This window comes from Mustela erminea, chromosome 16 (assembly GCF_009829155.1).
Source record: "Mustela erminea isolate mMusErm1 chromosome 16, mMusErm1.Pri, whole genome shotgun sequence".
In the NCBI taxonomy this organism is placed as follows: Eukaryota; Metazoa; Chordata; class Mammalia; order Carnivora; family Mustelidae; genus Mustela; species Mustela erminea.
Genome location: NC_045629.1, coordinates 66353420 through 66377746, shown reverse-complemented (window position 1 = coordinate 66377746; position 24327 = coordinate 66353420). Strand labels below are relative to the sequence as shown.

The window sequence follows — 24327 nt, the reverse complement described above, 5'->3', positions numbered from 1 at the left end:
ATAACAGATGTTACATTTATAACATTCCATGTGTGTGGATAAACATATGCATATTTATTCATAATTTAAATTATTATTACTTCCTTTGATCCCAAAGCATCCTAGAGTATACAGTCACTTAGAGGCCATAATACTATGTTTAGCAGTCTCTTTTATTTAGTGGAGGTTCAAACCTAGATAATGTAACATGAATTTCTAACCAGTAAATTTTGTTATCCACTTGAGTTTAACTTTTAATGGGCTATATTCCTAGAAGAAAAAAATCTTTAGAAAACTCTGTAAATGTTTGGGGAAAAGCTTCAAGGATTTGGTTTTCTCCTAGTGTTATGGGTTGAGTTATGTCCCCTTCTCCCCACCAATCATATCTTGAAGTCCTAACCCTCCCCCTCCCTGTGCTCAAAAGAGGAACTTCTTTGAAAACTTAAATTGTTGCAGATGTAATTAGTTAAGAGGTCATACTGGAGTAGGGTGAGCCCATAATAATTACAAAATTCTTATAAGAAGGGAAATTTGGACAGGCAGCCAGCCACAGAAAGAAGACCCTGTGAAGGGTCACAGGGAGAAGTTGGGTGGCTCCCAGCCATTGGGAGAGCCTTAGAACACAGCCCTCAAAGGGAGCCACTTCCGACACCTTGATTTTGGACTTCTGGTCTCTAGTACTGGGAGACGATAAATTTCTGTTGCTTCAGCCACCCAGTTTGTGATACTTCAATAGAACAGCTGTAGCAGGGGCGCCTGGGTGGCTCAGTGGGTTAAGCTGCTGCCTTCGGCTCAGGTCATGATCTCAGGGTCCTGGGATCCGGCCCCACATCGGGCTCTCTGCTCAGTGGGGAGCCTGCTTCCCTCTCTCTCTCTCTCTGCCTGCCTCTCTGCCTACTTGTGATCTCTACCTGTCAAATAAATAAATAAATAAAATCTTTAAAAAAAAAAAACAGCTGTAGCAGATTGGTAGACTTTGGCTGCTTAGAGGCGATCATACTGGGTGTCAGTGCTCCTCCTTCCCCCATATGCTTACTTCTTGGAAATCAATTCCATATCCCGGCCTCTGGTACTTTCCTTCTTCTCAATATTATTTTATTTATTTATTTAAGCGTTTATTTATTTATTTGAGCAAGAGAGAGCATGAGTAGGGGGAGAGAGATGGGAGAGGGAGAAGCAGACTCCCCACTGAGCAGAATGTAGGGCTCAATCCCAGGACATTGAGATCATGACCTGAGCCAAAGGCAGATGCTTAACCACCTGAGCCACCCAGGCGCCCCTTCTCTGTAACATTTATGATGTCTAATAAGGCTGAACTGTGATAGAATAATTGTCCAGGAGGACCTGTAGTGTAGCCTAAGAACTTCCCGAATAAAAATAAATCTATTTCCTGTTTCGGGAAATTCATCCAAAGGGGGCAGCTTGGAAGTCTGTGGATAAAATACAGACCTACTAGAGTGGCTGGATTCTTGCTTTGGCTGTACTGTTTGTGGCCTTAGGTAGTGTATTTAACTTACCTGGATCTCAGTCTTTCTATTAAAGACTGTTTATTAAAATAAAAGAAAATCTCTATCTTTCCGCTTTGTGGTTGCAAGTCCAAAAATCTATATCACGCAGGATGAAGTAAGCGTACATGCAATAGTAACATTTCAGTGCTTTTTCTCGCTTTCGTACTATCCAAATAAAAATGTCACTGGTTAAAAAAATTGCAAAGTACAAAATGTCTTATAATGAAAAGCACAGCCTCCTGCCTCAACCTTCCCCACCCTCCCCACCAACCAGCCCACTTCCCAGAGGAAACCACTTTTAACAGTTTCCATATTTAGCTCTTTTACTGGTTACCACCCTAACTTTAATGATATGCTTATGCTACATTTCCTTGATGATCAGCTCTAGACATTATCTCTTCACTCCCCCAGCACTTACTAGTTTTAAAAGTGAAGAATCACTGATTCAGCAGACATTCCTGATAGCCTGCAGGTCATCGGGCCTCTTTAGGGCTCTTATTCTCTATGGATCTAATTTGAGAAAAGAGCTTTAGCGTCAGTCAAAGGAAACCCAGGGATGAGATGATCTCCACAGGGCATAACACAAGATGACAAGAGTTTGGTTTAATTACTCAAGCTCAAACTGGGCCTGACTTGTTATGTCTTTGCTCTTTTATATTTTTCTGTCTGCATATATTTATTTTAAATGAAACAAAATAAGGCACAAACTGAACTTGGAACATCCTATGTTACTTTTATAAAAGGAAAAATATCTATCCTAAAGCTTGGAAAAATAGATGTTTAACAGAGATAAGATACTCTTTTTTCAGACTTAAGAGCTGACCAGACTGCTGTGAAATTGTCAGCTGATGTTTTTGGGGGCACTAGCCTGATTTGGTTTGTACCTTACCCCTTCCAGAAAACTGCCGTTGGCTATCCAAAGACAGGGAGCTGAAGAAACCATGACAGTTTCTTGGAAACACAGCATTTCTGTAGTTCAGATTTTTCTGGAAATGCTGTTAAGCAAATGACTTTGACTTATAATTTAGAAAATGCCTTGGTCATCCATGAGGACAAGTCAGATACACTTTAACAGGGTTTTCTCCTGTTCACCACTTGGGGTTCCTTTGAGCCCAGTCAGATTTCTAGCCCTTGATCACATTGGGTGTCTCACCAGCACTGGTGTTCATGGGGTCTTGGTCTCAACTATTACAATTACTGTAGCCACAGATCAGTATTCAGGCATAGCTGGAAAAGATGTTAAAGGATGTGTCTGAAAAAGGGACAAACAAATTTTGTGGGGACTTCTCGTGGGGACTATTTTTTCAGGACTGCCTCTGTCCTGAACTTCACGAAGGCCCACTGGACATTCTTGGGGTGGTGAAAGGAGTAGAAAGGCTTGTGTTTCGGTGCTGATTGCTACTTACAGCCCTCTTTCTGGAATCTCTCTCTTGACTCGTTAACTTCACACTAGCAGCCTTTCCCAGTTCTCCTGTTCTGCCGCTTATCTCTTTTCCCAAGGTCGTCATCCTCCGTAGGTCTCTAATGGGCTTTGGTAAGATTCTGTCTGTTTCTGCTTCTTTTCTACTCAGTGTTTCACCTGTCCTTCTCTGCACACAACATTCAAATCCCTTTCTCTAGCAACTGCCTCTGTCCTGAGCTTCACGAAGGCCCACTGGACATTCTTGCGTGAGTGACCCAGAAGTTTCTCAAACATGGTATGCCCCCAGCTCGTCTTTCACTTTCCTGCTCAAACTTACCTCCTCCAAGGCCCGTCAAGTGAGTAACAGACTCACGCTTTTCCCACTAATCCAAATCAGGAAACTGAGGCTCGGGCGCTCTTACCCGCCCATCTCTCGGAGCTCTGTTCATTGCCCCCAGGCAGTGTGCAAATCCTTACCCTTGCCTCTGTGCCCACGGCTCTTGCCCTGGTCGGGTCCTACCATCCTGTTTCTCCACTGTGGCAGTCAGTGTCTTCATGTCTGGTCTATCACTCACCAGCCTTTCTAATCCTTCATTTTCATATTTTGGTTTTGGCCAGAACTATTTTACTCGACAGAAGTTGTGATCATGTCATTGGCGGCTCAGAAATCCTTGGCTGGATCCCTAGTGACATCAGGATATAAATGAAACTGTATAGCCTGACATCCGCCACGTTTTCATCTGTCCCCACTGGGCTTCATTCAGTATAACATGTCCAGGGCTCCATGTGGAGCCTGGCACACAGTAGAGGCCTAGGGAACGCATGAATAATGCATGAAGGCATGATTGGATGAATATATGAATGAATGACTCAGCAGGTGATAGGTATTGAGCTTGGCAAACATGCGTGGCTCATGTTGCCAGGAAAGCTACTTCCCTCCTTTTCAGATGAGTGAGATTCTGTTCAGTGTGTCATTTTGTGAAGTTCTTCCTGACTGTCTAGTCTCAGCGTCCTCCCAGTGTGTGATCTGGGGACATTTTACTTACGCCACAGTCATAGCAGTTAAGAGATGTCATGGTGATTTATTATTTTTAAATTTATTTTTAAAATATTTTATTTATTTGTCAGGGAGAGAGAGAGAGCACGAGCAGGGGGAGCAGCAGGCAGAGGGAGAAGCAGGCTCCCTGCTGAGCAAGGCAGCGATGCGGGACTCCATCCCAGGACCCTGGGATCATAACTGAGGCCAAAGACAGACGCTTAACCAGCTGAGCCACCCTGGTGTCCCTGTCCTGGTGATGTATGTGTGTCCTGGCTGCTCATAGAGCCTGGACCCTTCTATGGCAACAAAGACTCAGCCCCTAGCACAAAACCCGACACACACCGGAAATTGTCCACCTTTGAATTCCCACCATGACCACTTTCTTTCAGAGTCTCACTGTATTTCTTCCGAGGTTCTGCAATAGCTTCTTGAGTGTTTTCCCCACCTCCATTCTCTCATCCTGAAATCTACTCTTCACGGCCCTGCTAGGTTCATTTTTTTTTTTTTTTTTTTTTTTTGTCTAGAAAATGGAAAGGTTTGCAGAAATGCTAGAAAAGCTACTTCCCTCCTTTTCAGATGAGTGAGATTCTGTTCAGTGTGTCATTTTGTGAAGTTCTTCCTGATGATAATAGGAGTTGGGACTCTTGATTTGGAGGTTGTTGCCTTCCCAAAAGCAACTGGCATTTTCCCTTTTTGGGGTGACTCTGATCATTCTAGAGTTTCAGGCATGCTCCGTAGCAAGATAAATAGAGTATCATTTTGCAGGGTACAGAAGATCCTTCAGTAAATTTTAGCTGCTTAACCATTTCACAGGATTTGTGCTTGGAGAGTAAATAGAGTTAGTTAGGAGGCAATGTTCCAGGAAGGAGACATATTTAAGCCTAAAATGAACTTAATAACTCTGTATTTTCCCTGCTAATGGGAGTCTTGGAAACCACCTGAGTTATATCAAATAAGTACAGTTATTGCAGTCTGACTAGATTATGTCCGCGTGCGCATAAAGTCTGGATGTGGCCAAAGCAAACGAGTGCACCGTGTTCACAGAGCTGTAGTTTGCACAACAGCTAAATAAGTTTCCGACTTGAGAAGGGACAGAGTTCAGGGAAACATCAGTCTCACCAAAGTGTTTCTGCTGCTGCTGCAAAATGCCACTGTTAATTGGAATTGCTTATTACTTCGGTTACTTTCAATAGTGCTTTGGGGAATACCGTTGCCTTCATATTGGGTAAATCTGTCCCTGCCACCAGTGACTGGGCAACCTAAGGCATTTTTACAGGCGGCCTGTTACCCAAGACCAGACATCCAGTTTCCCGTATCTGAAGGACACATTTCTCTTGGGATTTTTACCTTCTGATCAAAGCCTGAACCATTTGGGGAGGAAAAAATGTGGTCCTAATAATATTTGCCAGTCACCTGTGGCTTGCGGAGTACTAAATGCTTATTAACTCATTAATCCTCTCCATGAACCCTAGGAGGAAGGTACATGTCAAGTCATGTTTTCTTCCTTCCAAGGCCTATGAATTTGAAGCACAGATTTGCATGGGCAGTTTGGGCCACCCATGGACAATCCCAAGAACTGACCCTCCCATTTTGAGGTGTCTGAAATCAACATTGGGCAGCTGATTCTCACCTTTTTTTTTTTTTTTTTTTAACCTATCTCTCCAAGATGGCTCTCCACTCCATAGCCACCAACTGGGAAAATCTAGCAGGAGACATTGGCTGAAAAATAAAACTTTGAGAGCAATTGCAACTGTTTGTCTGGGTGGGGACTAGATACTTATAACATCAAAACAATAAGCATGGTCTTGGAGTTCTTCCGAATCCAACATTTTTGTCGGTCTTTGGCTGTCCTATTTATCCATGGGGTAAAGTTTTGCTTCAACATAGGTTTCTTCCTAATCCCCTCAAAAACATTTATGAACAAAACTCTGGCATGTACTCTCTTGGGGACCTAGTCTCTGGCTTCTGGAGAGTTCTATCCTTCCTCATTGTAAATCTAAATGGTAGAAATATATCCCAGTTGAAGATTGGTATTGGAGGCTTACAGTGAAAATGGGGATATCGTTTCTACGTCATAGGTAAGAGTCTTAATTTATGCCCCCTTAGATCTATAGATTAAAGGGGATTTCTGAGGATCTACCCAGTTACAGGGCCCGACTATAATCAGCATGCTTTTCAGAGAACCATATTGTCATCTTACCATTTTCCTAATGAAGTATGCAGACCCCTAGGACATGCAGACTATTGATTCATCCATGTGTGCATTTTTCATTTAGCAAGTACTTCTTTATTATCCACGTAATTTTAAGTACTTCTTTATGAACCACATGATAGCGATGTGCTCAGCTCCTGGCGGTACGGAAATGACCCGGTTTATGAAAGAAGAGCAGGTGGCCCATTTTGCCTTAGGCCTCAGATTCATAAAAGGACTCAAATTGGGACTTCTGATACTGTTCCCAAATGAAGTTTTATTTTGGTTGTAAATAAGAGTCATTTGTGAAATACAAGCATTTGCGGATATGCGAGAATTTTGTTGGTCCCGTTTTGGCGTTTTTTGTTTTTGGTTTTTTTTTTTTAAGATTTTATTTATTTATCAGAGAGAGAGAGGGAGAGAGAGCAAGCACAGGCAGACAGAGAGGCAGGCAGAGGCAGAGGGAGAAGCAGGCTCCCCGCCGAGCAAGGAGCCCGATGCGGGACTCGATCCCAGGACGCTGGGATCATGACCTGAGCCGAAGACAGCTGGCTAACCAATTGAGCCACCCAGGCGTCCCCGTTTTGGCGTTTCTTAATTTCATAGCATATTGGGAGTTTCAGAAGTGGAAGTGAGCTGGGCCCCTGACAGCCTCTGAGAGTTTTCCGAAATGGCTCAGGCACCTTCCCTGTGTCTCATTACCCCTAGGAGAGATCAGACATCCTTCCCTGCCAGAGAGAAAGAAGGTGGCACGTCAGGAGAAAGAGCATCTCCTGGGAGCAGCCGTGAAACAGGGATGTGGGATGGCTGGAAGGGACTGGAAACAGTTTCTATAGCCTGCAAAGGTGCAGGGCGTCCTAACGCCCCACAGGCAGTTTATGGCAAAATGAGGCTAGAAGGAAGGTTTCCTGATCCAATGTGCTCTGCTCTTTCCGCCACAGAAGTGGATCTCAACAGAAGATACTTCCTGCTTCTGCATCACTCCCTGGGAATGACATTAGTTCCTTTATTTCTTCTCTTTCCTTCCTTCTATTTTTTCTTCCTTCCTTCCTTCTCTTCTCCCTTTCTGTCTCTGTCTCTTTTATCGAGTACATTCTATTTTATACTTATAGCTAGGGTCCTCTTGCTACACTACTGCATTGTTCCTACCAACAATAGAGGCTAGCTTACATCAAAAGCAGAAAGTTTGGTTTTAATCAGCACAATATTTATGTTGTGAGCTTTGATCTTGGCTCTCCTGCCCGAGGCCAGAGCAGGACTTCACCACAACAGTGAACTTGGGGCCACGTGTTCTTTCTGGAGCTGGGATCATCAGGGTGCGGTTAGCCTGTTGCGGAATGAATATCCCTTGGACCAAAAGCCTGCAACTGGTTTTTCTCAGTAGATCCCAACTATATGAGGAAGAGCCGGAGGAAAGAACACACCCTCCCCAACCCCCCACCCCCCGCCCCCGCACACAAGCCACCCCATCCTCCCAGCAAAACACGCAGGAAACAAACCAGGCGCAAGGGACCATTTACCTGCCCCGTCCTGTTCGTATTAACTCCTTTTCTTTGGGTCTTAGACACATGCAGTATGACAAAAGTTTAACTCCATGACTTTTATCAAGTCTTCCCTGGAATTTTGTAATTATCTTTGGGCTGCCTCATGGGAGCCCCACTTGATGTGCCAAAGGCTTTTCAAACTCAGCAGGCCAGGACGGCGCGTACCACTTTCCCCCAGAAACCTCTGCCTTCCGAGTTTTTGTAATCTGCCACCAGGCTCTCGAGCTAGAAACTTCGGATTCATCCTACACTCCTTTCTCTCACGCACTGCGTTCTGTCAATTTAACCCCCAAATGTCTGCAAATGCAATTACTGCATTCTAGCCACTCTGAACCCCACATGGCTGCCAGGGAGATCTGTCTAAAATGCAAATCTGATTGTGCTTTTCGTCCTCTGTAAAAAGGTCTGAGAATCCCCCAGGCTCCGAGAATCACGTCCATCGTCCATACCCTTGAACATGGGCTAACTGGGTGGTCCTCCACACCCGGGCTCAGCTACTAAGGCTACTGTGTTGTAAACCCCTCTGCAGCTACCCTGAATGTCTCCCTGTGCCCTCATCAGGTGTGCTTATGAGTCCTGTGTCTTTGCTCGCATCAGTCGCACCACCTGGAATATTCTTCTAAAACCAGTCGCATCGGGCACCTGGGTGGCTCAGTGGGTTAAGCCTCTGCCTTCCGCTCAGGTCATGATCTCAGGGTCCTGGGATCGAGTCCCACATTGGGCTGTCTGCTAGGCAGGGAGCCTGCTTCCTCCTCTCTCTCTCTCTCTGTCAAATAAATAAATAAAATCTTAAAAAAAGAGAGAGAGAAAATGCGGCCTCAAATTCAGAACATGTGGCTTTAACCCCTCCCCACTGATATCGGTGACCTTGAACAATTACATTTGCTTGAGCAAATAACTCACCTTTCAGTGCCTTCATCTGGATGGTCACAGTACCTGTGATGTAGGGTATTTGGAAATATTAAATGGGATCGGTGTAAAGTCACCATGTTTGGCAGGCAGCAATCACATAGTGGATGTTGGATGCAATCATTTTTTCCTGTGTTTGCCATACTGGATTGTGATTATTTCTTTACGTGGTTCTTTCCCTGTTAACTTGAGGATTCCGGAGGGGACCAGACCGTATCTTATTTATGCTTGTATCCTCAACTATTACCAGGAAGATTTTGGAGTAAGCATTCAGAAGTTGTTTCTTCGAGTGGATAAAGCCAGGAGCATCTCCTCTGAAGTTTTTCCCATCCCTTTCTTTTCTTCTCTGTCCCTTCCCTCCAGGGACCCCTCCAGCCCTGAATGAATGCTAGAGCACTTCCATTCTTGCTCTGGACCCCAGAATCCACCAGTTTAGGGCCTCTTCTCTCCTCTTTCCTTTCTGTGGCAGGTGCACAGCAATTTGGGTGTCCCCCAGCCTTCTCATTTCAGTTGAGTTGACTCTAGTGGTATTGGATGCCGGGAGATGTTTATCGGCCTCCTTGGTTCTAAGACATATTTTAAGAAAGTGTGTCCCTCACCTCATATCTACGCAGTCTAGAGAGTTCTTGACAGCACAAATAGAGGAAAGAGATAAAACGTGTAACATTGTTACCCAGCAGAATTCCTGAGAGTAGCATATTTTGGGAGACCTCTGTTAGTAGGGCAAAATTCTGATATAAAGATGCTTAGAGAACTTGATTACAGCTCTATTTGGTGTTAAGTGTTCAAAGAAAAGGGCACAGTTTTGTTTTAAGCATGTTTTCCATTGTTTTCAAGTCAGACCCTTGAGCTGAAAATGAGTCTTGACTGGGAAGAAGGCTGAAAACAATAAAAGTCTTCTCCTGTCCAAACCGATTGACTAAGAAAAAACATGTAAGCATTTACATAATCTTAGTTGTATTCACTTCTTACCAAAGAAATTTAATCACTTGTGATCTAAGGGAACAGAAATTACTTATACGTTTTCCCCTAAATCCTTTTCTTTATAATTGTATGGCAACAAATTTTCCACGTGCTTTTTCCTGAAAAACAATTGTTTCTCTCCTCTTCAGAAAACAGAAATAATAGAGGCTGGAAGAGAATACCTCCCAGAGTTTCTATAAATTTTAATTCCATAAATTCTGATCTTTTCTCTCACTCTCTGGATTCTGAGATTCTAATTTTTGACCGGGTCTCGACCTTTCTCTTTTCCCAAAACCTTGTTCAACTCCCCCTGGGACAGAGCAGTTTCCTTTCCTGGGGATATGGGGCTGCTGGCTCCATTCTCTTCCAACCACAAATCCGGGGTCACTGTCGCTGTTAGATCTGCCCAGCCTCCCCCCAGGATAACTTCTTTCAGCCTTCCATTGAGGGAGCAGTCTGGAGAGAGATAGTGTACCGTGCCTCTTCCTGCTAGAATTCCACCGTGCCTCCATACTTCTCTCTTTCCCATTCCCCAGCCCAGTGAAAACAGAGGCAAAGATTGGTACCAGAAATACACTGCTTGAGAAAATTAAGCATGGTCCATTTAAGAGACTGTATTTTAAGAGGAACTTCATACATGCAAATTTTATATGTTCCTATTTAATATTGAAGGCTGAGTTGTTTTAAGGTCTAATGTTTTTCAGTAAGCACTTGACATCAGGCAAAGAATGCCCAGTTCTTAGGCATAGCTCATATCATGAAGGCAGAGATGGGTATAGGGAATGAGGTGAGGAAAGTTTAAGGAAAGGATCCACACAGACCTGCCTTTTGGCAGAATGAACGGCCCTTGTTTTTCTTGTCTCTTTGTGTCTGTCCCTCTATGAGGATCAGTGTTTGCTGGGAAGAGAAAACCACCTGGCCGTGTGAGACTAACAGGAGAGAGCCTCGCAAGAGTGGTTATTGTCGTGGCAGCAACTGCTCACGGATTAGCGAGAACAGCCACTTGGAGGAGAGAGCGAGCCTTGGGCCAGGGGTGCGTGACTGTTGATGTTGCAGGCCCTGCCCAACAGTAAATTCGCTATGTGAGTTTGGGTAGATCACACAATACTAAGAACATCACGTGTTAGGACCACCTTGAACGTTTGGTAGGTGTTTTTATGTGTGTGCTGGTGGTTTGTTGTTTTATTATTGGTTGAGCTCACAGTGTGGTGGGCTCAGGCAGACAGACTCCTGAGGCAGCTGCTGGGATCCCCTAGAGCAAGCGTTCCAAGGGACAGGAGGGGGTGGCTGCCAGTCTCTTCAGTCTGGACCCAGAAACTGGCACAACAGGTCATTTCAGCCGTGCACCGAGTAAGTGAAAGCAGTCCTAGTGTCCATCCACATGAAGGAGGAAGAGAAGTCAACCCCACCTCTCCACAGGAGAGTCCAAGAAGGCTGCGGGCTGCGTCAGCCGCTCCTGGCTCTAGGGTACCGACACATGGCCAGGGGCCTCACGACTGGTGGGGTGTGAACGTGTGCCAGCGGGGTAGCCTCCATCCCAGGTGAGCCGTTGCTGGCTTTGCTGCTCTTTTCTTCGGTGAGTTTCATACACAGGAACCACTGGCTGTCTTTCCAGCAGAGGCCCCAGATCATCAGAATGATCGTGTGGCTCTTGGGAAGCTCAGCAAACCCACTGAGTGCGGCTGCCGTGAAATGATCCAGGCCCCAGCAAGATACCGCTGCTGGGCTGGGCTGTGACCCCCTTCGCTCTGAGGGATTGCAGCGGGACTCTTGCGGGGGGACAGAGGGTAGCGTTTCTCCTTCTGTTCCTCAAGTCCTCATTGCCAAGGTCCCAGGAGTGAGACAGGTTAGTGTCAGAAAGGACAGAAAGGTAAACTGCAGTTACGAGTGGTAAGAATCAGGCCACGGTGCTCAAGAAGCAACAGAGCTTGCTGAACGCCGAGGAACAGATAAGACTTTTAGGGAGGTGTCTTGGAAGGACTCTCTGTGTTTTATCCCACTGAAGGCCCAGAACGACCCTCTGAGGGGCTATGATCCCCATTTCAGGCTGAGGTACAGAGATGCTAGTGAATTCCCCAAGGTCACACAGTAATAAGCATCAGAGCCCAGGTCTAAACCAAAATAGTCTAGCTCTAGGGCCTGTTAACAGCTCCACTGCTAGAACCTTCTAGTGCCTTTTTTGTTTGTGACTGTTAGCATTTGCAAGGTCTAAAGAGTATATAAGCAAGCCAGGTGCTCCACTGCAACAGGAAGCTGATTGTATTGTTGAGCTACATAAGCCTGGGGTGCGTCTTAACACTTAATACACATTGTGGACAGCTATGAAGTACCTTGGGGCAGGAGGGGATTTTAGAAGCAGTTGATTCCAGCTTCCCACCCACTGCAGGGGTCCCCAGAGGATCCTTGTTCAGCTTTGTTTGAACTTTAAGGTCAGGCGAATAAAAATACTGATGGTCAGCATAAGAACTGATGCTAATAATTGCTGTAACTATGGAAACAAGCTAGATACAAAGGACGAAAAAGGTTTTTGAAAGCTAGTGAACAACATGTGTGCATGTGCATACACACACACACACACACACACACGAGTGCACACGCACAAGGTAATGACTAGTTTTGGGAACCCAGATTAACTAATTACGGCTGGATAATGGAGGGGAGTGCACTTCTGGTATCCTGTAAAACACGGCCTAACACTTTCTTGTTACTTGTTTTGATCAGATAAATATGATTTTTTTGGTGTGTATTTGTGGAAAAAATCTCTGTGATAACCATTCTTATAACTGAAAATAGGATACTTGTCTTTAAGTGGATTTAGGATAAAAGAACATAGGTTATACAGGAAAAAAATAGCAGAAAAGAAAAAAGCCAGGAAACAAACGAACACTAACAATAAACCCCAAAGTGTGTGCATTATGGTAAATACATAGGTTTACATTTTTCTCTTAAAACATAGAATATATATATATTTTTTAAAGATTTCATTTATTTATTTGACAGAGAGAAATCACAAGTAGTTGGAGAGGCAGGCAGAGAGAGAGAGAGGGAAGCAGGCTCCCTGCTGCGCAGAGAATATTGCTGAGTGGATTAAAAAGACAGTAATCTGCATTCATTGCCAATTGAATAAAATTTGTCTAGTCCATTACTGCACTGTACAGTGTTCTATCAGTTAATACCGTCTTCAGTTACCTTGAAGATGGACTTTATTCACTTTGGTATTGCCAGTGGATAGCTGGTAAACGGTTGGTACTCAAATATGTGTGAAATGATTTAATAATAAAATAGACGGTAAGTGGATAACAATGAGAAAAATAGCATTGAATCAAAAAGTACTCTGTACAGTGATTTCACGTTGATAAATGGCACAATCATTAGTGAAGATATAATAGATTCAAAACTTTATGTGCCAAGGAGCATTGCTGTAAAATATATGGAGCAAAAACTGTTAGGAACACAGAGATGAATGGGCGGGAAGAGGCTAGGCTTTGTAATCAGTCATACCTGGGTTTGAATCCCTGCTCCGCTGCCTATGCTTGAGTCAATGATTTCTCTTTTCTGAACCTCATTTTCATCAGTTACAAAAATAGAAGTAACCTCATTGTTGTGAAGATTAAGTAAGGGAAAGTGGATAAAATAGTGGCCCAGAGTAGTCAGCCTTTCCTCCCCATCAGGTCCTTTACTTTTTGAAAGAGGAAGGAAGGGCGGACGGAGCAAGGGAGGGAGGGAGAGAAGGACCGACATCGTGGACATCGTCACATCGTCACATCGTCACATCGTCACATCGTTGCATTTTGATATCAGCCCATTACGTGACATTATCAAACTTTTTGATCGTTGCTGGTCTGATCAGTTAAAAAGGAACAGCATGGTAGGTGTGATCTGCATTTCACTTACTTTGAGTGAGGTTGAGTATCGTGTTGTAGATTTAAGAGACTTAAATATCTTTTCCTGTTTATATTCTTTGCCCATTTTTTTTTTTCCTTTTGTTTTTGTTGTTAGCCTGATTAACTCTTGTAGGGGTTCTTTATCGTTTAAGGAAATCAGCCTCTCCTTATTTGCAAGTAAGTTTCCCATTTGTTTTGGGACTTTGTTTTTAGTGTTTTTTTTTTTTTCATTCAGTAATTAAAAAATTTTTATATAGTCAAGCTTACTAATCTTTTTAAATGGTATTCTGGTTTTATGTCATATGTGCAAAGGGCTACCTCAGCTTAAGATAATTTTAGAAGGTCATTTTTCTCCTAGTATTTGTATGGTTCCTATATTTAAGTTTATATCTTGATCCGTCTGTGATTTATTTTGTTAGAGGTATGTTATTTTAAAATGCCCTATAAACTGTATGTGCTAAAAATAAGTTGTGCTCTTTATTAATATCATGCCATTTGGTATCTTAAAAAGGGTGGGACTTTGTAGAAAAATGTTAGAGACACCTGGGTGGCTCAGTCGATTAAGTGTCTGCCTTCCATTCAGGTCATGATCTCAGGGTCCTGGGATCCAGCCCTGTGTAAGGCTGCCTGCTCAGTGGGGCATGTGCTTATCCCTCTTCCTCTGCATGCCCCCTTTCTCTCTCCTTCTCTGTCTGTCTCTCTAGCTCAAATAAATAAATAAAATCTTTAAAAAAATAATAAAATAAAATAAATGTAGGGAGACCAGGCAATAAGCTCCAGATTGGTTGTGGAAAGGGGGTATGTCAGTTCCCTTAAGACAAAGGCCCTTTAGGGGCGCCTGGGTGGCTCAGTGGGTTAAAGCCTCTGACTTCGGCTCAGGTCATGATCCCAGGGTCCTGGGATCGAGCCCAGTCGTTGGGCTCTCTGCTCTGCAGGGAACCTGCTTTCTCCTCTCTCTCTCTCTGCCTGCCTCTCTGCCTACTTGTGATTTCTCTTTCTCTGTCAAATAAATAAAATCTTTAAAAAAAAAAAAAAAAAGACAAAGGCCCTTGAAACTGTGAGCTAGCTACAGGGAGGCAGAGTTCAGCTCCTCCAGGAAGAAAGAATATTTTAGCAATTACAGAGCCCAACAATAGAATCGGCTTCTTTCATTGATGGTGGTGGAGTAAGTGAAACGGTTTTCTGAGTATTCCGGGAAGCCTGCATTTCTTACTACTATAGTCCTCTGTCTGATTTTTCATAAAGAGCTTTGCATTTTACAATGGGCGTCATTAGCAAGCAGTTCTTGGGAAATAAGTGTGTGTAGGAATGAGAGGTGTAGGGCTTCTCATGTCTAAATATCAAAAGTAATTTCATGGGAATCATGTACGTGCTGGAGGTAGAAGTTTCTAAAATCATTCAGTGTTGTGCTGACAGACCGGTCTTCACTCCCAGCTCTGTGCCTGGCTCTGTCCCTCCATTTCTCAGTAGGCCCATCTGAAAAATAGGGATGTTAATCCTACTTACTAGCAGGGATTGTAGTCAGGCACTCTTGGAAGGTTAAATGCTCAATACCTATTAGCTATTTTTATGTTTATCCTATTTAGGCAAAATTCCATTGCCTAGTTTTTCTGTTTTTGTTTTTCTTTTTCTTCCAGCAAGCATTTATTGAGTACCCACTGTGTACTAAACAATGTGTTGGAGGGGCACCTGGTTGGCTCAGTGGGTCAAGCAGCTGCCTCAGCTCAGGTCATGATCTCAGGGTCCTGGGATTGAGCCCCACATTGGGGCTCCCTGCTCAGCAGGAGACTGCTTCTCCCTCTGCCCCTCCCCCCTACTCATGCTCGCTCTCTATCTCAAATAAATAAATAAAATCTTTAAAAACAAACAACAAACAAAAAAACCGAACACTGTATTGGATTCTGGGGCATGAACGAATAAGATTAAACAAGGAAACGGTCCCCAAAGACCACAGCCTTAGGTTGTACAGAGGTAGGGACAAAGTGTTAATAAAATCCACTCTTAGATCAACAAAGCCAAAAGCGCTGTACAGTCCAATCTAAACCGAGAAGGAATGGTGCCTATGGTAGAGTCACTTACGTTGGCAGCGAGCCCACGGCTGACTAGCAACTGGATTGGAAATTCACCCCACCCTCCAAACCCAAACAATCCCCCTTCTTTCATGCAGGTAACACGAGATGACAGCACAGGGATCAGACCCTAATGCACAGCCTTTCATGAACCCCGTCCCTCTTTTCATCCTGATCAGGGGATAAAGGAAGTGGGTTTCCTGGCTGGTCTCATCCCGGTCAGCATTTTGCCTGCTTTGCAGAACCACTATCCTAGTTAAGTGCAATCTGTTGGACCTGCATTGGGTTGAAAACAGCAGGGTCTTTGTCAGTCAAAATAGCTGTGGCGACAGGGAGGACATTTGTAAAAATGCTGGCCTGGCTCACGTTCCCTGCCAGCTGGTGCCACGCTCTTTGATGTGACTCTTGAAATTCCCAATACTCAGCCCTTAAGGTTTAGCCAGGACCTAATGAGTAATGAGATTCAGTTCTCTGGGATCATGGTACCGGTGGCTTCTAAACATGGGTATTGTCCCACTGAAGTTGGCCAAGACTTCTGAGAAGTTGAGAAAAACAGGTTGTTCTTGAAGAGGTATCGAGATATTTTTGTAAAGAATTTTTTGGGTTCTTTTCCAGTGGTTTTATTTTTATTGGGTACCAGCGGTCCAGGAGTTGAAGGTCATGTGTCTTAGTCCATTCCAGCTACTGTAACAAAATACCACAGACTAGGTTTCTTATAAAGAACAGAAATTTATTTCTTACAGCTCTGGAGGTTGGAACTCTTAAGATCAGGGTGCCAGCAGATCAGATGAGGGCCCTCTTCTGGGATGCAGACTTCTCATTGGATTCTTAACACAGTGGAGGGAAGGGTGAATATTCCTTCTGGGGTCTCTTGTTAAGGCCCCCTCATGACCTTAGCACCTCCCAAAGGCCTCTCTCTCCTGGGGCCATCACCTGTGACATTAGGATCTCAATATGTGAAGTTTCGGGGGCGGGGGGTGGCCACAGTCAGACTATGGCAACATGGATAGCTGGAACCCAGCCTTCATGTGAGACCTGTGTCACAGTCCAGGTTATGCTTTTGATAAAAAGAAACCCTCCCACTAAAAGTGTCTGCTCGCTCCACAGAATGTCCTCTACCTATTCCAAATTACAAGTATAAAGATTGTACAGCAGTATGGAAAATATCTGTGAAGTGATGCTTTTGAAAAGCCTGTTCCAGCTGCCTCTACCTTATGATCACCACTATCTGTATGGAGAAGGTCTAGGAGAGAGCTCTTCAGTTAAAAATGTACGGTATGTCTAGGTAATGGAACGTGTTCAGAGATTTCTCTTTGCCTTTTAAAATTTTATGTGCTGTAAAAAATAAGGAAAAAATGACTTAAAAGAGAAGGACTGTGTTTGGGTAAGTCTGTAGGCCCCTGTTCATTCTCCCTTATGAGCATGGACTAGGCCAGTTTTTGCATGTGGGCCTGAGCGTCCTATTTGCTTCTATAGAGAGTGGCAGGGAATGCCTGGCTTTCCCAGACCATTGCATAGGGGTGGGAGAACTGTGGCCAATTCTGGCCTACCACCTGGGTTTTTTGTTCACCTGCCTGGGAGCTGGGCCGAGTTTACTGATTGCCATAGGAGCTCTCCATGTCAGAAGCTAACTTTCCTCTGATGTCCTTGTTTTGATCTTCCCTGTTGTCTTGGGCTTCCCTAGAGACTCCTTCGTAAGTAGAATCTGAGCCTTGCATTTCTTTTCAGTTATCCCGTTATTACACAGGAGCCCTGTTGACGGTGGTAAGACATGGGGCGGGGGGAAGCACTCTGTTATCTCGTGATAACAGATAACTCTCAGTGAGTTTTTTGTCATTGCAGATTCAAGAGCTTTTTCATTTCTTTTCCTGTTTAGATGTTTTGCCCATTTTTTCCTGTTGTGTTGATTACCTTTTGTAGGCATTCTTTATAGTTTCAGGAAATTAGCCTCCCCTTAGTTGCAAATATGTTTCCCATTTGTCTTTTGGTTTTGTTTATGAACTTTTTATTTTCCATGCAGAGAGTTAAAAAAAATTTAATAAATTTGACTGCATAAAATTCTTCACAAGTGCTTCTCATGAGTTTTTTTTCACACCATGGGCGAGACAGGAAGCCAAAAGGGGCTCAAGTTGGGTATTTCCCTTCTCTCACGTCAGTTAGGCTCTGATAAAACCCCTGTTAGTGGTTTAGGCTCTGGTAAAATAGTTTCCATTGAGGGCAGGTCTTGTTAAGGAGAACAGAACAGTCTGGGTGTATTTCAGAATGGCATCTTCCCCTTCACTCTGCTTGAAGCCTGAGGAGAATTTCTACCAGTTACAGTGAGAAACTTTATGAGGTTCCTTGAGATAAAACCCAGGCAGTTGTGGGAGCCCCTCAAGGCTTGGCTTCAGGAGTTTTTAATCTCTCAGTATCCATTAATTAATAATTAAAGGATAGTCAGCCAGTTACCTATTAAATGTTCTTACCCAGTGCTGGTTCCAGCAAAGTCCTTGTTCAGGTAAGATGTGATTCTCTGTAACTACCCATCTCTCTAGGTTTGAGGGTATTGATTTGCTCTATGATCTCAGTTCTCTAAGGGACTTGAGAAGAGTTGTTGATTTCCAGTTTTTCAGCTTTGTTCTTGCCATGAGTATGGGAGTGATGACATCTGAGCTCTTCCCATGTCAAATCAGAAACTGAAATTCACCATCTTTTTTTTTTTTTTGTACAGCTGTACTGAGAATGGTTTCTATATCATTAAATGGCTGATAAAAGGAAAAAATATTTTATGACATGTAAAAATTATATCAAATTCGGTTTGGTAAATTTCAATTCAAATTTCAATTATATCAAATTCACATTTCGTATCCAGAGGTAAAATTCTACTGAGGCATAGGCACTCTCGTTCATCTGTGTATTGTCTGTGGTAGAATTGAGTAGTTGTGACTGAGACTCTACGGCCAGCAAAGCCCAAAGTATTTACTATCTGACCCTTTCCAGGAAAAGTTTGCTGAGCCCTAGGTTACCCCAGTCTGGTCACAAGTCCTGGGTAAGTTCAAATTCTTTGGTGCTGCGCTTGAGTTGAAAACGAACAGTTACTGAGCCCCTGTGAAGTGCTGGAGAGGATTGTTACATTCAGAGATGAATGAAGACATAGGCCTGCCCCCAAGGAGCTTACAGGCTTGTGGGGTATACTGGAGGGCCAACCAAAGCAGCATTTAGTGGCCTGGTTCAGAACGAAAACCACTGGCGTTAGTCTCGGACAAGAGAGAGTCAGTAGAGCTCAGCCGATCTGATAAAATGGGAAGTACCAGAGGATGGGCTAAGGGCTGCCTCTTGTAAGAGAAGGTCTCTGTTGCCGTTTCTGACAAGCAGTGATTGTTAACAGTTATGCACACCCAGTGCTGGCTGTGGGCCCCTCAGTATTGTAAGGCCACTTCTGAATATGCACAACTATGTTCAGTGTGATTTTTAATTCTTAAAGTTAACCAGGAAGTAACTCCCATTTGGGAAGGAAGTGGGCTCATTTCTGAAAAAAAAGAGTTCAAAGTGGACCGCCAGTCGAATCTCAGATAATCGCCAATGATCAGGGAGAATCTCCTAAGCATTTATAAGGAGGTAGACATGCGTGAATATTTTTAGGTTGGTCTTGACTCTTGTCAGTAGTGTTTCCACTCGCTCTGTCCTCTGAAGGTGTCATGTAGGAAAGAAGCTCAGCCTCAAACTGTTGAGCTCGGGTATGTCCTCTAACACAGGGTGGCTCTGTTGTGATCTCCATAGAGAACAGGAACCTAGTTCTCTAGAACCAAGCTCTAACATCTGGAGATGCTAGAACTTTCGAACTCTTGGCCACAACCTGCTGTTAACTCCTTATTGTAAACAGCCCTTATTGTTATGAGCAACAGCTGTAAGACATCAGAAACACTTCCTCCTCTTGAGTGGGTTGACGCTGACGAGGAGGGTCTGTGTGGGCCCAAAAGAGTAAGATGGATGTAGGCAGCAAGCAGATACACAATCTCAATGGCCTTATTCGCTAAAGACAACTTCCCTGAGGAGAGTAAGATGGCCACACTAGCGTCTTGAGCTCTCTTTGGAGACCATAGCATTAAGGTTCATGATCAGTTAGTAGCTTTAAGTCTTTCTGGCTATGTCCTGAGACTGAAACCCTGGCACCCTGGGCCCTGGTTTGGCATGGAAACAAAGGTAAATTCTCTCTCTCTCTTTTTTTTTTAATCAGAGTGATTGTGAAATCTCCCCAGGAGGTCTTGTAAGGAGGCCATCGCCAGATGCTATCAGACATTAATGGGGCTGGAGATAATGAAGCCAATGACCCATGCAGAAGGGACAGAGGCACAAATGAAGAGCATGTTCTTGACCATCTCGCAGCTCTCCTTGAATTTAGACTTAAGAGGACCTCCAAATTAGTATGCTAAGATCTCCTTAATGAGAGTTGTGTCTTACGCCTTCCTTAATTATGTCCAGAGGTGGGGAGCTCGTGCCCTTACCTCAACCCGCACTGGCATTCGCTAATGACTGGGCTAGGGTTCTTATGGTTGCAAGTGACAGAATCCAACTCAAACTGGTTTGAAAGAAAAAAAATCAGCATTTTTTTTTTTTTTAAATCTCTTGACAAAACGTGGAAGGGTAGATTTCAGGGGTGAGTAGAATCTGGGCTTGACTACTACGAATCAGTCAATTTCAATTTCTCCATCCTTCTCCCTGCCTCCCTAACACTCCTCCTTTCCTCTTTCAGTCTGGAATTTTCTCTGCTCATCTTCATTCTGTGAGATTGGTGTTCTCCACTTAGCAGAACACTTCAGCCACACAAGTAACTTCCCAAGCTCACATACACATCCAGCTCCCAATAAAGGCTTAGATATTTGTTCTTTCTGTTTCCCTTGTTCCCTGGGCGGGGGGGTGGGGAGATCTGGCTAACTTCACCTCCCTCTAGTGTCTATGTCTTTGTGGTCCCAGTGGCCAGGAAGGAAGGACACCCCCAGGGTATGGTTGGCATACAGGAAAGTTTTTCACAGACGAAGGGAAAGAGTGCTAGGCCAAGGAGACTAGAAATGGACATTAGAAACATCTTGGGTGATTGGGATTGCTTTCATGAATGCTGTACTTCCTCATTTTGCCTTCTCTTGAAACACAGAATGAATGAGTTCTTTATTCGGCGTGACCTTTCCATTGCTTGAACACGGCTGCCACATCTGGCCACTTGGCCTTTTATGGCAAGCTCCTGGCCCAGGTGTCCTGTGTCTGCATTCCTGTGCACTCTTCCTTTCCACTCCAGCAGGACCCTCGTGGGCTCCTCCCTGCTTCCTCTCCTTCAGCCTCCTTGATCACCGTGCCCTTGCTCCTCACCCTGCTCCTGTCCCCAGAATTCCCCTTAATCATTGCTCACTGGCCTTTGACAGCTGAGGACCCATTACCCAGTATCATGTAGGAATGCAGTCCTTTCAGTAGAAAACAGGTTTGGGAACCTGATAGATCTGTCTGGATTCCATCTTCCCCACTGAGTAAAAGTGTGACCTTGAGAAGCTGAAAGTTAGCATTTTGCAATGTTGTAATAGGATTGTGGACCAATTAATATCTACCACCTTGTCCCCAGCCCAAAGCCGGACGTATGAGCAAGCACCAATAAACTGTGGCCCTGGTTACTGTCAATTCTGACATCTCCTAGGAAAGGGACATGTATTTAGAGACCTTATATTCCATCCTGTGCCTTGGAGAAAAAGATGGGATTCCTTCTAGCCTGGGAAGGACAACTTTGAAGATGAGACCTGACTGTATAGGCAGGCAAAAATTGGACCTTTGGACTTAAGTTTCTTTCTCCTGGAGGCCTTAGACACCTGGTCCACAGGGAATGTAGATGTTGATTGAGTTTCTCTTCTTTTCTACCTCGGATCCTGAGCTAATTGTCTTGATGAAAGTTAAAGCCCCATTAGCCCAAGCTAGGGAATTGGACAGAACATGATGCCATCTAGGTCAGCTACTATGGACCCTAAAGGTATAGATGGTTCCTTCCCAGGCCTTGCTGCAAGGGCCCACTCAGCCTGTTCAATTCAACGGAAGAAAGATGGTTTTCATGTTCCTGCTTCTGCCAAGTATCTTGGCATTTGAGGCTCTCCATATGTTGTCTCTAGCCTACTTCTCCAACTTTAACTCCCTATACCCCCTTATACTCGCCTTCTACCCATTCAGATCATGTTCCCAGACCCTGCCTTTTGAATACAAGCCCCCCTCTGAAATTTTCCCACATCATTACCCAAGTGGGTTTCCTGCCACAAAATAAATTCTTGCACCTTATGCCCCCATCCCTCCATGAACAGCCATCCACTGAATGAACCCATGTTTGTTCTGTCGTATTACTCTTGTTCTGTTCCAGTATTAGAGATGTGGGTATGAATGACCTCGAGTTCCTGACCTCATGGCGTTTACATTCTAGTGAAAGAAACAGAACACACACACAAATAGATACTTTATGCCAGGTGTGTTAAGTATTGTGTTGAAAACTAAAGCAAAGTAAGAAAATAGAAGATGCCGTTGGGGTTGGGGAGAGGGGAGGGAATGACAATTTCAGATAGTCTCATCATGGATTTTAGAGTCTTAAGGATTTGGAGGATTGGGAAGTGGAAGGGCATCTAGTCCAGAATACCTCCTAATTTCAGGATCTCTTTGACAGCATCTCTGAAATACTATGAACCATAGAGGTAATACACTGTTGCTATTAAGAGCACAGGTCTTGGAGTTAGATTAACCTGAGTCTGAATTCTAGCTCAATTGCTTGTTACAACTTCCATCTCAGAGATGCGACTTTTAAATAATATATGTATCATTTTATATATATATATATATATATACACATATATATATATATCACTTATATAAACATATAGATAATGTATAAATCAACATAAACAATAAAATTTAAAATACTTAAAATCATTTAAAATGATGTATTTAAAATATATAAAATTATATGCATATATGATATTAATTATATATTTAATATTTATTTAAACTTACTTATAATGCATGTATACATATGTGTTTGTTTGCTTATTGCTAATCCTAGTGTTTCTGGTAGGTTTAACTTAACCAGGTGGTCTGGCCTAAGATCAAATTGGATTTTTCATTGCCTTTTTGGCTAATGAACCAAGTAAACCTGCCTTCTGCTAAGCTTGGTTTTTGTTAATTATCTCTTCAAACTTGATGTTCTTTTTTTTTTCTTATTTTGCATGTTGTTTTTAATGAGACAGTGTTTTGGGGAGGTTTTATAGGCAAGAGAAAAAGGAGCCTGTCACCAACAACAGGTAGCGGGCTATAATGCCGACCTTCCCTAAAACATTTTAAGGGACATGGCGAGCCGTGTGCTGAGTTGCACCGTTTGTGGCTAACTGCTGTCAGCTAGAACAAGATGAATAAATGCGAATGAGTGGGCAAAGCTACGTGAACATGATGGCTGACGTTTCTTGGGCGCCCGTAGTGGGCAGACACTGTACTCAACTAACTCTCATACTCTTAGTATCCACATGTTACAGAAAAAGGGATGGAACAGAACCAAGTTAGTAGCTCAGGATGATCTAACTAAGAGCTGAAGGAACTGCTGGGATGAGAACTTGTTTTTATTTGTAATAAAATATCCCATTGGCATACAAGGGAATAAAGCTGTAATCATGAGCCAAATGCATGAGGGAGAAGGAAAAATGGGGCCAGCTGTGAGACCAGACATTTTCTTCCAGGGCCAATAGTAATAGTGCCAGCTCTGCGGGTAGAGACACAGTCGTGGGGACAGACCTCTTGCATGCAAAACCTAGCTTTTTTTTCTTTTTTTTTTTTATAAATTTATTTATTTTCAGAAAAACAGTATTCATTATTTTTTCACCACACCCAGTGCTCCATGCAATCCGTGCCCTCCATAATACCCACCACCCAGTACCCCAACCTCCCCACCCCCCCGCCACTTCAAACCCCTCAGATTGTTTTTCGGAGTCCATAGTCTTTCATGGTTCACCTTCCCTTCCAATTTACCCCAACTCCCTTCTCCTCTCTATCTCCCCATGTCCTCCATGCTATTTGTTATGCTCCACAAATAAGTGAAACCATATGATAACTGACTCTCTCTGCTTGACTTATTTCACTCAGCATAATCTCTTCTGGTCCCGTCCATGTTGCTACAAAAGTTGGGTATTCGTCCTTTCTGATGGAGGCATAATACTCCATAGTGTCAGAAAGGACGAATACCCAAAACCTAGCTTTTAAGACATACGTTGTATGGCTATCTGAAAAGGTTGTATGAAAAAGAAGCAGAAATAAACATGTATTTGGAGTCATTTGAGGGGCTTCATCCAACCCTCCTGTCCCAAATTACCTCCTCTGCCAGGGTGTCATGTCTGAAATGCTTTTGTTAGAGATAATATCCTCGCATAGTTTTTCCAGGTGTCCTGTTCCTGAGGGCCGTACATTTCGTCTTTTCACATCGACTCCCCACTGTTCCCTACCCTGAGATAACTTCAGGTCCTTCCTTGACCTTTTGCTCACACGCTCTCGCTGCTTTGTCCTCTCCAGGAGAACATCTCCATTCCTGTGACTCTCTGTCCCTCCCTCTTTTGTTCCGTGAAGCTGCAGTGGGCCCTCATGGGTTTGTCGTTAGATGGAACCCCTTAGCCATTGGTTATGATTCCTCTCCTTAGAAAATAGCATTGTAACGTTGAGGGAGCTGGCTGATTCTGTGTGCTTGCAGTTTGAACTGTAGTATACTGGGTTGGAGGGATGGATAAAGGGCGGCGGGCAAGGTTCTTATAAATTCACCAGACGCCTTTCCCAGTCTTCAATCCCGGCTCCCTCTGCTTATGCA

General features: G+C 43.7%; 1 protein-coding gene across 1 annotated transcript in view; it reads left to right on the top strand.

The window, feature by feature from the left end:
* Nucleotides 1-24327, top strand: part of SNTB1 (syntrophin beta 1) — a 230981-nt gene that overhangs the window by 22212 nt on the left and 184442 nt on the right. The window lies entirely within an intron of this gene.